Below are 15359 nucleotides of genomic sequence, written 5' to 3' on the forward strand. Positions count from 1 at the left end.
TCTGGTCAATAGATTTAGTTGGAATTCAGCTGTGGGTCAGGACAGTGGGTTTGGGGAAAAGCATTTGTGTGTGTGTGTGTGTGTGTGTGTGTGTGTATGTGTGTGTTTTCCATACAAAAGGACAGCTGCAGTTAGCTCTGACTTCCCTCTTTCCTTCTGCCCTGACTGTGGGCATTATGCCTGGAATAGAGACAACCATCCTGAAGCCAGGAAGGAGAGGCCAGGCAAATCGCAATGATGCTGGCTCTAGACCTCACAAGCTAATGCACAAATGCTAACAGCTGCCTGCTCCAGACTTTCTGTTCTGTGAATAAATGGAAAACTCTGTTCATTATGCTTACTTATAGCTGAAAGCATTCCTAACCCATACAACTAATATGAATCATTACTTGTCATAGATCAGCAAAAAAGGTGGAGGCACAGTTGAGGATTTTCCAAGTGTAGTGAATGCATCAGAAAGATGCTGTGGATGCTTGTTGATCCTGAAAGCATGGGAAGTATCAAAGACCAGTGGGGTCATGTCAAAATGAGGCAGGTGCAGACTTGAAGGAATTCCCATTGGTAAGGAAGGGATAAATTGAATGCCAAAAAGAACAATGACTACAATGATTAAAATTAGTCAAAATGAATAAAGGGAAAGAATCAAGCATGTACCCTGCCTTTCCTGTGTTAATTGTATTTCAGAGCAACCTAAGAGCTGACAATGAGTTCTTTATAGAATTCCAGCTAATAACGACAGAAGGCATGACAGCATTAGAAAGCCACCACTTTGCAACACTTAATGGAGTAATGAATCTAGTCAATGACTATCTATAACCATTAGGTGTAAGGATGACAGGGAGCTGTCTATAATGGATGGATCAGACTGACAATACCCGAACACATAGCTAAGTTTTTTACATTTCTAAAGGACAATAAAAAACTATGCAGCATCTCTATGATGTAGCCTAGCCAATATGCCTATATATATATATATACAAACATATATATATATATATATATATTAATCATAATTGAATTCAGTTCACAGGAAATGGAAGAACAAGTCAAATGACACTAAGAGGAATACAGCCAAATCCAAATGTGAGATACTCTGCAGGAATAATGAGATTCATTTCTCTCTCTTGTGAATGGCATAATAAAGGAGAAGAGGGAAGAATTGTAAAGTAGAAGAGGCTCAGGAGTCCTTTCTGTAGGCTATCACATATAGATCGTGTTTGAATACTGATTCAAATGCAGAAACCAAAAAATATCATTTGAGTCAATTAGGATTATTTTAATTATGTTCTGGGTATTGGATCACATGGCTGCGATTGTATTTTTAAAAAAGTTATTCATTAATAGAAAGACTTGCTGAAATATTTATGGATGAAATGAAATGATGCCTGGAATTTGCTTTAAAATATTCTAGCAAAAGACAAATATTGTGTGTGGTGAGATAGAGGAAACAAAATCAGGTGATACATTAAGGGACTTATAATTTTTCATGGTTGCAAATGTTTTATGGATGGCTGAGTATTTTGTTTAAAAATTTTCAAAGGTGATTATCTTTCTGCATTCTAGATGTCAATAACAACAAAATAAGAAAGCAATTAAAAACATTCTGACAAAGCTTCCAAATTCTATTTCTTTCCTTCATAGTGTCATTTTCATAAAAGCTAAAACAAATGCTCCAATTACAAAACCAGGATGTAAAGCAATGCCACGGACCTCTTCCTTGAAGCATAGGCTTCCAGGAGTACTTTGGAAATACTACTTCTTTTTCCTAATATACCTTCTTTGTTTTTATCCAGCAGTGGGACTCCCCAGGTGTCCTAGTCCATTTTTCATTACCATGTTGAAATACTTGAGGCAGGCTAACTTTATAAAAAAAAAAATTGTTCTAACTCACTACTCTGGAGATTCAAGGGCATGGTCCCTGCATCATCTTGCCTCTGGTGAGAACCTCATGACTGATGTCACAGTCATGGGAACACATATGGGAAAGAGAGATTATCTTAAAACAGTAAGCCAGAGAAACTCTCCATGTCTCATTCTTATAGCAACTTGCTTTTTTGAAAGCTCTGGACTCTCAGAGAGCTACCTTAATCCCTTCCAGAGTAGTTCCCTTAATGACATAGGGACCTCCCACTAGGTTCCACCTTTTAAAGGTCCTGTTACCACATGTCACCAAGCTTCTAGTACATGAAACTTTTGGGGACACACTCAAACCTTACCCAAATGATAGCACCAGAACAGTTGTTCTCTTTGAGTCCATGTATTCCCAAGAACACTTTTCTTTTCCGGTTGACTTCTAACAACTTGTCCATCTTCTTCCTCCAGATAGTGAACCATCCTCTCTATCCCCAGTCAAGGACCTAGAATCAATTCCCATTATTCTCTACCTTCCTTACATCTAGGATGTTATTAACACATACTAAGTGCTCAATAAATATTTGAGAAATGTATAAACAGAACTCGATTTACTATGTTTTACACTTGAGGAGTCTGACACCTTAAAGAGTGAAGTTGCTGGGTAGGACTGCAACTCATCAGAATCAGAAGCATTCTTGAAAACTGATAATTCAGTGCTGCTTCTGAATCTCATGCCTGATCCCCAAAGTCTTTCTCCTTATGATGATATCCTTCCCTTACCAGTACCAAATGTGTTCCTTCCAACACCCTCCATTCCAACCTCAATTCTCACAACAAATTCCAGTGTTCTCTGACATGACAATTTTGGATTCATCTAGAAGACATTACTCAAGTTGTTTTAGGCAGTAATTACAGAGTCCAGATAACATGGTGTTGATTTCAATAATAATAAATGAAATCTTTAACATTTCTGTCTTCAGAACTATTAACACTTTTGCTCCAGCTTCTAATTTGTTGAGTCAATACAAGAAAGCCAGGAAATCATTTGGTTTGCTTGTTTCTTGACTTATAGTCCCAAAGTCATGGCATACATGGTGAGATGCATGATGCTCTACTCCTGACTGAAAACAACTTTAGCCCTTTCCGAGTCTTTCTGATCATTCAGAGTCAGTCTTGGATCAGAGGTCACACTGAGTTATTACACCTAACCCACCTTCAGAAAAGACCTGTCATTTTTCTGATACCTTCAAAGTAACAAACCACAGTGTTGGAGAGCCAACCCAGACATCCAACTCTCACCTTTGTTGTTTACTTCTAAGTCCCTTCATGTCTTAGCTTCAGCGTCACTTCCTCCGACTTTTCTGGATCCAGTGCCTTTCTTTCCCATGGCACATCACCAGTCATTTGTCATGGTTCCTTCACTGTATCTTACAATCATGTCTTAACTTACTCAGCTTGTAAGCTTCTCTCTAAGGTTGGGACTGTCAGCCATTCACCACTGCATCCCCCCATGCCTCACATATGGTAATCAATCAACATTTTCTAAGTAAATATACTGGGTAGTTAATTCGATTCCGTACCCATCAAAAGCAATATGAACACCTGCTATGGAGACATTCTTTTTCTCCTCCATCTCTAAAACCAAAGCTCTTAGGATTCTACACTGTGTGTTGGCACTTATTCTGTAACACCTCAGCAACAAATAAACTGACCTCCTCCATGGCAAGACATAGCTTAGAGTTTTCATATCTCCACTGCTCAGCGTGATGAAGGAGCTGGCTCTGAGCCCAGAAGGTGGCTTTAGGCCCAAGAGTCTCTAGGCTCTCTCCTTTTCCAAAAGGCCTTTTTAGCTGGGACAGGTTATTGGGGGATGTTGAACGAAATGATGGTGATGTTAACAGAATCCTTTGAAGATTCAAAAGTCTACTAATGAAGACCTCAAATTTAGACTGTTCTACTTACTAAACTGTAAAGGAAACACTTGGCTTCACTTAAAACAGTGATACTGAAAGGGGTGAAACCATTCAGTCTTCAGAAGTGATTAAAAGACCTGATAGGAGAAGGGATACATGATATAGGTCCCTATCACCTCTCTGTTTTTCTTCTTTCTCTCCTCTTCTCTAAGAAGACGCCTTCACTGGAATGGCCAGCCTGAGGTTTGACTTGTCCTCATCTGCTCCCTATTTTAGCAGAAGGAAGCTGGATTTGTGGAGAGTGACAAGAGGAACAAAGACTGCAGGCAAGAGCTGAGGCTCCTTTTCTGACACTTACTCCCCTATGGTGCAAAGGATCTTGACTCACCCAGAGGATGACTCAACTCTGATCCCTGATCAGTACCTGGGGCCCCTCCCAACAGGGGCCCACTTCCTGGTCCTGATCCAGATCCAGATCCAGATCTGCTAGATGTGAGTTATTCACAATAGTTCCCATATCTCCTAAATAGTAAACTCTCAGGTATTCACGATAAGGGAGCATTTATAGGATCTTAGAGCCAAGGGAAGGAACAGAAAATATCCAAAACCATACTCAGAGTGAAAAATAGGATGTTTCTTTTGCAAAGACGAGCTATATCTAACCCTACACCTAATGAAATCAAAAGACCTGAGTCAGAGCTTTCAGGGATTGTTAATCCCAGAATAAACCAAGGGGGAAAAAAATCACTAGATTAAATCCACTGAGGTTTCATGAATAGGAAATGCACTCTCTCCAAATGTCTGCAAACTCAGGCCTGAATAGTTCAAATCATTAATATTTTTAAAACTACCTTTTTAGAAGTTTCGCCCACTCTTAGTTCCGATAGGGAAATATGGGTTCTGTTAACATTGTCAGCATTTTGTTGTTGTTACCAGCCTCCAATAATCTGCCCCAGCTAAAAGGCCATTGGGAAAAGGAGAGAGTCTAGAGACCCTTGGGCCTAAAGTCATATTCGGGGCTCAGAGCACTGGAGATATGAAAACTCTAAGTCCTGTCTTGCCATTGAGGAGGTCACAGTTCATTTTTTGCTGAGGTGTCATAGAGTAAGTGCCAACACAGAATCCTAAGAGCTTTGGTTTTAGAGATAGAGGAGGAAAGAATGTCTCTATAAACATGGGTATGTATTGGTTGCGACTGGAACAGAGTCTTCACCTCTGCAATACTTTCATAGCAACCTGAACTTAAACTGTACGAGAGCAAGAACCTCATGTATTTTGTTCACCATGGTAGGTACATCAGTTTTCACTGGTGCAAGGCATTAGAGTTAAGAGCGTCGTAAGTATTTTTTGAATGAATGAACCAATGTCATGTATATTCACGTGAGTGCATGACACAAATCTGTGTCATGTATATTTTGGGAACCGGAAACTATGAAGCCAAGAAACAAACTGATTTACTTGGGGTGATGGTCACCAGCCTAGCATTTGGCTATATGATTCCTTACAGTTAATTAGTCATAAAACACAGCCCAAACCCCCCATACTACTGTCCCTCTAATATTTTCTACAAGATAGGAAAATATGGAACCATGATTAAATGTCATATACTTACAGAACTAAAGATAAGATTTAATTTAACATCCAAAAAGTGTCAACTGCTGTTCACGAAATCTAGGCATGAAAAACATTTCAGAGGAGGAGTAGAAGCATGGATTTTTATGTCTTCAACAGTGAAATGACAATCTTCAAGCTCCTTTCTGCTCTTACATTCTGTGTCCTTGCTCTGAAGCCAGAGTGAATGCCAGTTGGGTTTTTTTTTATATTGGTAGAGGACATAACAAGGAATTTATTTGGGTCAGAGAATATTTTAAAACTCCAAACTGAAGAGCTGCTAATGAATTTAGTTTGGAGTGTCTTCCCACCAGAAAAATGACAGACCTTTCCCAAACACCTTTGGCTATTTGCTCATCAAGAGAAGTCACACATTTTCTCCCTGTAGAAAGTGTCAAAGAAAAAAAAAATTACTGAGATGAGTTGCTCCCCTGATACACTGAGGCCTAGGACTGTTTTAAAATTCAATAGATACCACGAGGACCCTAGAGAACTATGAAAAAGCTCCATTTAAAGAAACTACACAAGGTCACGGTTCTTTTCTTCCATGTCAGGGAAACTTCATATGGTAAAAATTGGAATGCTGAGGCTTGGGCACACCCTTGCCCATGGAAAAAATTAAAAGCTCTGTGTGTGTGTGTGTGTGTGTGTGTGTGTGTGTGTGTAATAGTGCTTATGCAGACTTCCCAGAAATTTTTGTCCCTGTCGCAGCAATTCCTATTAGAACTTTCAGAAGCCTCTAAATAAAACTCCTGATACAGTTTTTTAAACACACAATTGGATCGGCACAATGAAAACCCTACTGGTTTATCTATGAAGCTAATTTCCTGAGATGAGTCCATCATAATTATGTGCGTTCAAAATAACCTTAAAGGTAGCCTCAGTTTGATGAGGTCTCTGATTCCAGAGAACTCTGCAGGGCAAGAAGTGGGTGAAACAGACACCTGACTTTGAATCTTGGATTGCCTTTTGTTGTTATACAAGCTCGGTTAGGCCTCAGTCTGGCATCTGTGTTCCCAGGGTGCCGATAACGCCTGCCTCCTAGGGTGGCTGAGATGGGGGTTAAATGAGTGAAGTTGTGAGGGGAACTGGGAAAGGTCAGAGAACGTCAGCTGTACTGGTTCTCAGAAGTGAGTTCTAACATATTTGGAGAAGTTCTGATGCCAAAACATAATATTCATCCCCAAAACAAAGGGATTAAACGTGAAGGTACAAAGGATCACCGGGTCACAGGGCTGCACCTCTTTTGGCAACAGCTGTTAACATTCAAAATGCACATCCCTCCATAACCAGCAGTTCCACTTTCCAATCTGTCACCATCTCTACCCTAAATAAACCCACACACCTTGGCTCAAGGAGTTGTGTTCTAGCATGTTCGCTGGAGCGTTAGTTGTGCAAACAGAAAAATGGTCAATAAACTTTGACAGTACTAGTCAGCTTTCTCCATCATTGTAACCAATACTGAAGATGATTGACTTATAAAGAAACAAGATTTACTTTGGCTCACATTTTTTGTTTTTTGTTTTTTTGGTGGTACGGGGATTGAACCCAGGGCTTCGTGCATGTGAGGCAAGCACTTTACCAACTGAGCTATATCCCCAGCCCCAGGCTCACATATTTGGAGATTCCAGTTCATGAGTGGTTGGCCCTGTTACTTTTGGGTCTGTGGTGAGCAGCACATGGTGGTAGAGAGTGCCTGGTGTAGCGAGTGTGCTCATCTATGGCTGCGAAATGAAAGAAGAGGAAGAGACCAGGGTTCCACAGTCCCCTTCAAAAGAACACCCCTGATGACCTGCAGACTTCCCTCCAGGCCCCAACTCTTTAAGTTTCCAGTACCTCTCAGTAGCACCAAGGTGGAGGCCAACCCCTTAACACCTGGGCCTCTGGGCCTCTGGAAGACATCAGAACCAAACTACAACATCCATGCCTGGCTTGAACCTTGTCTATCCTTCCAGTGGAACACCAGGCAGGTAAAAATGATGAGATGGTCCTCTGCTTTTTATCAGAGACAGGTTTTCAAAGCATATTATTTTTTGTTTGTTTGGTTTTTGTTGTTTTTGTTTTTTGGAAGAGGGTACCAGGGATTGAACTTACGGGCACTTGACCACTAAGCCACATCCCCAAGCCTACTTTTGTATTTTATTTAGAGACAGGGTCTCACTGAGTTGCTTCGCACCTCGCTTTTGCCGAGGCTGGCTTTGAACTTGCAATCCTCCTGCCTCAGCCTCTGGAGTTGCCGGGATTACAAGCGTGCACCACTGCACTCGGCTCAAAGCATATTGTTGAGTGAGAAAAAGGAAAATTGCAGAATGATACCAAAAGTACCATTTGTGTAAAAACCCAAACACAAAATAATCACATACAATGTGTGTGTGTGTGTAAATCAAAGAAAGATGTTCTAGGAATAGGCCAACTCTGGGGTAGGGAGGCCCAATGAGAGTCAGACATGATTAGAAATGTTAACCCTTTTACAGTGCATTTCACATACAAAGTAAAAATCACCACATGTAATAGTTAATGTATTTTTTGTAAATAATTCCTATATAAAAATGCATAATAATTCATAACCAATATAATAAAATTTATAATTGAAATAATTTATGGAAGAAAATTACTATAGTAATTTATGATTTTTACTTGCATATGAATATATTATTTGCATATGAGATTTTCATATTGGAATGTCTGTTAAGGATGCAGATTCAATTACCATATGGTTGGGAACCTGAACATTTAGCAAATAGATTCTGTTGCCGTTGGCCAAAGGTCTATTCCTTGAGAATATTTCATTTCATCAGTGTCTTTTCCCAGGGCACACGTGAATCACTCAGAGGTCTCATTAAAGCACAGTTCTACTGTGGCAGGTCTGGAGGGTAGCCCAGGAGTTTGCATCTCTAAGGAGATGCTGCTGCTAGTCTTCAGACTCAGGAGTTGAGCTTTGAAATGGGTACAAATTCATGAGTGAGGAGGGATCTCACAAGAGGCAGAGGCCATGTGTGGAGGAAGTGAGGGAGCTTGGCTGAGGAACTCTCAGGGAACTGGTGTGATGGAAGGGGCAGCAGAAAGCCCGAAGAACAACAATGCCAGGCTGAAAACCTGGTGCTCAGTTTCTCTGCAATTACTGGTGACTTTAGGTGGGAACCCAGCATCCCAGTCATAAGGGGAGCAGAGGGTGAGTGTCAGGTAGAGTCTGGGAGGCAGAGCCATGATCCCAGGCATAGGTATCCAGAGCTAGGCCTGGGTCCCAGGTCAGGGCTTCCCGAAAACCCACACCCTCAAGTATGGAAAGGGTTGTTCTGGTCCTTCTCCTGGAACTGCAGTCTGGTGCTAAATTATCAGGAGGCTCCAGAGTCACTTATGTTATGCAGTGGACAAAGGGCTGCTTTACTCTGCATGGGACCAGGCAAGTGTCTTTGGACAGACAAACCCAGGGTTACTTTCTTCTGTGTGAAATGATACTTTTTCCAATTTGGTATGAAAAGAAAGCCTTCATTTAACAGGACTGGGGCTAGTTCACATAACTGTTGAGGGGTCTTCAAGAGAAAGTTGATGAAAGGTCCATATAGTGGTTTACTATAACCATACCTTTTGCAATTTGATCTTAAATACCTTTTCAATTAAAAATAAAACTTGAGAATAATACAGGATGAGGTGAGGCAGGGACAGAGCGCTGCAAACCCCAGGGCTCTGGGATCTGCTGGGCTCTCAGGGAGGTTATTTGACTCTGAACAGGTAATTCTCTGCTTCGTTTTGCGGGAGGAGATGGAGTTGCTCACTTTTCCCCCCAACTCCTATCAAGGATGACTTCAGAGCAACAGGCTCCCATTAGCACCCCAGTTTGCATTTCCAACTCCAGGGGGCTCCCAGGCAGCTTCCTTCCCTCCCCTGGTAGACAGCTGAGGGACAGAGTGGCATCATATGGGTGAGCTCTGGGAATGCAGTGGTACAGTGGTGCTCCCAGACCCCGGTCAGACCATGCCTTCTTGGCAAAGATCGGGGTCTTGAAAGAGCCGACAAGGTCGCGGCACTAGATCCTCAGAATTTCTGCATGTTGCTGTCCATCAGAAGTGGCACACTTGGAACATTTTTCATTTGGAGATTACTATACACTCTGTTTTAATTGCATTTGAAGGAAACACAAGCAGGAGTCTGCATTAAAATTTGACAGCCCTGTAATGACTGCAGTTTAGGAGAATGACATTTGCATGTGACGGTTACAGGCAAAATTGAGAGTTCAGTTCTGTTGTGCTAGTGGTGTTAGGTGGAAACCCAGAATCCTGGTCGCAAAGATTTCGGGTTTACTATAACCATACCTTTTGCAATTTGATCTTAAATACCTTTTCAATTAAAAATAAAACTTGTGGTGGCGCATGCCTGTAATCCCAGTGGCTGGGGAGACTGAGGCAGGAGGATTGCAAGTTCAAAGCCGTCCTCAGCAAATTAGTGAGGCCCTAAGCAATTCAACAAGACCCTGTCTCTAAACAAAATATGAAAAAGGGCTGGGGATGTGGCTCAGTGGTTAAGAACTGGTACCAAAAAAATAATAATAGTAATAATAATAACAACAATAATATAAAACTTATACACACTGAATTATTTTACAAACCAGTACATTCTATTGTTTTTAATAAAAACACATCTCTAATTTAAAAAGCAACATGTGTAATTACAGAAAATAGGTATAATAAAGACAATTAAAGTCACTAATCATCTCTCTACCCAGATGTTTCTATTTTGCAGTAAAGAAGAAACTGAATGAACTCTTTCCTTAAACAAACTATTTTGTATGGAATAATTTTAGATTTACATAAAAGTTGCAGAGTGAATACAGAGTTCTCATAAGACTTCACCCAACTTCCCCTAGTGTTAACATCTTACATAACTCTGGGACATTTGTCAAAACTAAGAAATTAACATTGGTACAATATTATTAGCTAAGCCATAAAGTCTATGCAGATTTTGCCAGTTTTTTCACTAATGTCTTCCAGTGGGATCCTGTCCAGTGTATGCATTGGATGGACTTGGTACTCAGTTTTTATTAAGTCTCCATTCTCCCCAGGTATAATATATAAACTACTAAGAAAATACTGTATTTATATTATTTGGTATTTTTTAGCAGCAGAATAAAGCACGATGATATTTACAATTCTTCTCTCCATAATGGGGGAAAGGTAGGGAGTTCATTCTGAGTTGTATGTGCCAGGACTCTAGTGAGTTCCTCAGAAGATCAAGTGTAAAGCTGTGGGGGACAGTTTAGATGCAGCCATGGTTCCCTGCTTGGCAGAAGCATGAGATTCCAGGGTCCCTAGTGCTTGATTTGAAGAGGAACTTGTTATTTCATTTTCAAGGACAAAAAGGGTAAATGAGGACAAGGCCCCCAGACACCCTGAGGGTCAAGAGGATTGCTACAACCCTTCCATCCTTTTCTTTCTCTTCCTTCTTCCCTCTTCCCTACCTCCCTCTCTCCTCTGCTTTGTTCAATCACTCAGCAAATGTTCCTCATCAGGCACTGGGCTATCAGATGCTGAGGATTCGTCTGTGAACAGGACAGGCACTGTCTCTGCCTCATGGAGCCTGATGCTTAGCAAAGGAGAGGGGCTCCTTCCAATGACCCCAGCAGTAACTATACAGTTTTAGCTTTGATCGGGGCCATGGGGTGAGGCACCCAGATCCAGCAGACCTAATCTGGATGCCAAGTAGTGTTTCCATGGAGAAATTACATTTAAGCAGAGTGTGAATGATGGGTATGTGCCATTCAGACAAGGCAAAAAAGAGCAATCCAGGCAGAAGGCACTGCTTGGGCAAAGACATCAAGGTAGGAAAGAAAGCTGACATGGTTTGTCATGCAAAGAAAGAGGCCCCTAATTGAATTGATAAAGGAAGCTCTCAGTTCACCGTGCATTTTAGAGATATTTACTTAAGAGAATAGAAACCTAACCAATAATGCTTGCCAATAGAACCCCAAAGCCCCACCATAGACTCCAACCTCTGGATCCCTGTGAAAACCATTCCTGGGCCTCACTTGGATTCTCCCAGGTTATATGTAGTCACTAAGCTCTCTCAGTCACTCTGGTGGAGTGGATGGGGCTCTACCCTGTTGGCCTGGACCAGTTCTTGGTATTGCCAGTTACACCTTCATTCAGTGCCTGGAGGGCTCTTCCACAGCTGCTTGGAGGTCTTCTGCTCTAGCTTCAACCTCAGCTTTGAGAATTATGACAGTTTAGCCCTGCCACCCATTGAGTCATCTCACAGAAAGACACACCCCTCCTTCCTGTAGGGTTCCACAGACCTGCAAGTTTTATCTGTATGATTGCTGCTGAGGGTCACTTGGTGGCCAACTATCAAGAGATAGTCAAGGGGCTGGGGAGATAGCCCAGTCAGTAGAGTGCTTGCCTTGCAAGCATAAGGCCCTGGATTCGATCCCCAGCACCGCAAAAAAAAAAAAAAAAAAAAAAAAAAAAAGAATGAAGAGATAGTGAATTCTCTTGGGGAATGTTTGGAAGTTCATCAGGGTTTCCCACATTTGCCAAGAGACTAGAGAGAGAGTTGTGGAGCTTCTGGCAATCTGGGCAACAGAAATGATATGTGCTGCCTACAATGAATGTGATGTCTATCTGTCCTGGCACTATTGCATCCATTTTGGTCTCATCAGTCTCTGGAAGGGTTGGATGGGGCAGTGAGAGGAGAATCTGCTCTTCAGACCTCCTAACACCCAAGGCCATACAAAAAGCAATATCCCAAATAGCAACTGGGGCAGAATCTGACAAGAAGTTGAATGTAAGTCAGTCCAAACTATGACATGTCTACTATAATAACTTCATCCGTCTTCATGACTGCCTGATGGGATTCAGACTTATCCTAGGCACTGGAGGTCAAGGAAAGGAATAAGATGCATAACCTTCCTGCCAGGAGCCTGCTTTGACAATCCTCATGTTCCTGGCTTGGAGGTGAACACATGGGAAATATACCAGTACTCTGTGTGTTGAAAGGGCCTTAAAGCATGTCCGTGTTGGATGCACCAAGGAAGGGATGGTTAACTCTTTGAGGGGAGAGTGGGGATGGTTCATCAAGCTTGATAACAGAGGTAGCATGGGAGTAATATCTTGAAGGAAGGCTGTTTGGTTGGTAGGCACTTTGCAGGCAAGTTTAGGCAAGATATGAGAACATTCCAGGCAGAGAGAACAGCAGATGCAAATGCATAGAGGTATGAAGCAGGCACAATGTTGAGGGAGTTGTAAGTCATTTGTTATGGCTGGAATTCCCAGCCTGAGCAAATTCTGGCAAAGAAAATTGAGGCTGCTCAGAGACTGAAGCTAGGTCATGCCTGGGACTTTGGTTTTATTCTCTAGACCTGCACTGTCTAAAATGGTAGTCACTAATTACATGTGGTGATTAAAATTCAAATTAGCTAAAAATAAAACACAGTTAAAATATCCAGTTCCTCAGACATACTACTGGCATTTCAAGTACTCAATAGCCATAAATGGCTGGGGGTACCATATTGGATTGATATGGTGTAGATCTAGAACTTATCTATCAACACAAGAAGTTCTACAGAATAGTGCCTGCCTGAATATGGGGGTGGGGCATGGGTGAATTTTAAGTATCCATATTTATATTCCACAGACTCTTTCCTTGTGGCCACTTGAGAATGGAGCCAAAGGGGACATAACAGGCTAGAGATCAATTAGGAGATGATTGAAACAGCTCAGTCAAAAGTTTATCCACAGCAGAGGATTTGTCTCCCTTTGCCTGGAACTTGTTATTATGCAAAACTGAGAGGAAAATTATTCAGGTGACTAAAGTTTCACCTCCATCTCTGTGACCTTCCACCCTGCCTTGGAAGACAGGAGTCCCCAAAGGATCATAAACTGGAGAATCTGGGCATCCACTCAATGGAAACAGATCTCAGTTCATCTCCAGAAAACTTCTAAAGTTTTCATCACAAGACATAAGGACCCCAAACTCCAGTAATCACATGCCTAAGACCTACCTCACTCACACCAAGCAGGGAGGGAAGACTCAAGTTTTATTACCCTGAAAGTTAGGTCAGGTTTTGGATTGAATCCTCAGTTGCAATTGTTCTTAAACGCCAAAGCAGCCAGAAACTGGGTAAAGAAGACCAGAAGATTATCTGGACACTGATAAACATGCTGAGGACTTCTGTTCGGTCTCCCCAGTTGCTTGCAGTTGTGGACACGGGAAATGGGGATGTCGACACATTTTTGCTCCAGGTATAATTAAGGACAATGTGCCCAGTGTGCAGTTGACTCAGGGAGAGCACCTGACAGAAATCTGCTTGAGGCTTCTGTGTTCTGAGGGTGTGCCCACATGAACCGCAGCAAAGCGTGTGAACATCACCCTCATGTTCCTGCTGAGTCAGAAGAGGGACCTGGGAGTCAGAAGACCTGGTTCAAGGCCCAGCCTTGACAATCAGCTGAAAACAACCTTCCTTACAATACTTACCCCCAACAACCCACAGCCCTCACTACAAGCCAGGCCCTGCAGTAAGCCCTCTAGACGTATCCATGTAATCCTCACAACAACACAGGAAGTCAGCATTAATATTACCTGTATGTTACTGAGAGGAAACTGACGTATGGAGGTTAAGCCACTTGCCTTGCTTTCATACCTGCTAGCATCCAAACCCAGTCCCCCCGGCTCCATTGCCTACTCATCATGTGCCCTTGAGAAACACACAGCATGGGCCAAAGCCCTGTGGATCCCCCACCAACCTTTCAGTACTGGATGCTTATATTGTGTATTGTGAGTGCCGTGATCACTAAGCTTATTATGGTTTAGATATGGGTGTCCCCCAAAGTCCATGTGTAAGGTGAAAGGATTAGATTATGAGAGGTGTAACCTCTCACTGATATGGATTAACTGGGTGGTAACTGGGTAGGTGGGGTGTGGCTGAGGAGGTGGGTCACTGGGGGCATGACTTTGGGGCATATATTTTGTCTTTGATGAGTAGAGCTCTCTCTTAGTTCCTGGCTGTAATGTCCTAAGCGCTTTCCTCTGCCACATCCTTTCCACCATGATGTTGTGCCTCCTCTTGGCCCCAGAGGTATGAAATCCTCCATTCATAGACTGAACCTCTGACACCATGAACCAAAATAAACTTTTGCTTCCCTAAGTTGTTCTTGTCAGATCTTTTGGTCACAGAAATGCAAAGCTGACTAAAAACAAAGATGATGGTGATGCTCTAAGGGGTAGCAAGAGCTCCTTTGGGGAGGATCTGGCTCAACCATCCCAAAACCAAGTTCCATGCTCTTTATTATTACCCAAACCAAGGAGATCTGGCTGCCTACATAAGCAGATGTGGCCACAATGGGACTCCTTTCCCGGTGCCTCTTATGTCCGTCACACAGCATCTGAAGCTTCCATCCCACCTCATGTAGAGGAGGATCTCTTTGAGAAGGGGTTGTAGTGCATGACATGCTGGCACAGAGCTGGCAGTGCAGGCCTGGACACCTGCAGGCTTCCCAACATGGAGCCAAGCTCTGCCTACCTGTGTGCCATCCCACGCAGCTCCCACTGCAGCCAGCTGGCCTGTCCCTGTACCCTCACCAGCAGTACCAGTGGGTCAGCACACTCACATCCTAGAATGCTTTCAACTAATGAACACACTTCCCAGGGGGGTGGATGCTGCCAAGACCTAGTCCATCTGAAAGACATTACCTACCAAACTCTGGCCCAGGATCAAGATAAGAATTTGAGAGCTTAGCATCTGCAGAGCTTGTTTGCTTTTATTCTTTTGTTGGATGATCCCAGCAATTTGTATAAGACATTTTATATAATGGAAAAATCCAGGCGTATGTTGGTGCTTAGGTCTTAGCTCAAGTTAGACCTGAAAAGTACTATCGGGATTGGTTTTCTCTTGGTGTCTCAGCTCTGCCATTCATCATTCTGTGGCTATGTTCTTGAACTCCACATTGTGGCTTCTTCTGCTGAAGGCTAGATGGCTACACCATTGATGAT

This window comes from Sciurus carolinensis, chromosome 17 (assembly GCF_902686445.1).
Source record: "Sciurus carolinensis chromosome 17, mSciCar1.2, whole genome shotgun sequence".
In the NCBI taxonomy this organism is placed as follows: domain Eukaryota; kingdom Metazoa; phylum Chordata; class Mammalia; order Rodentia; family Sciuridae; genus Sciurus; species Sciurus carolinensis.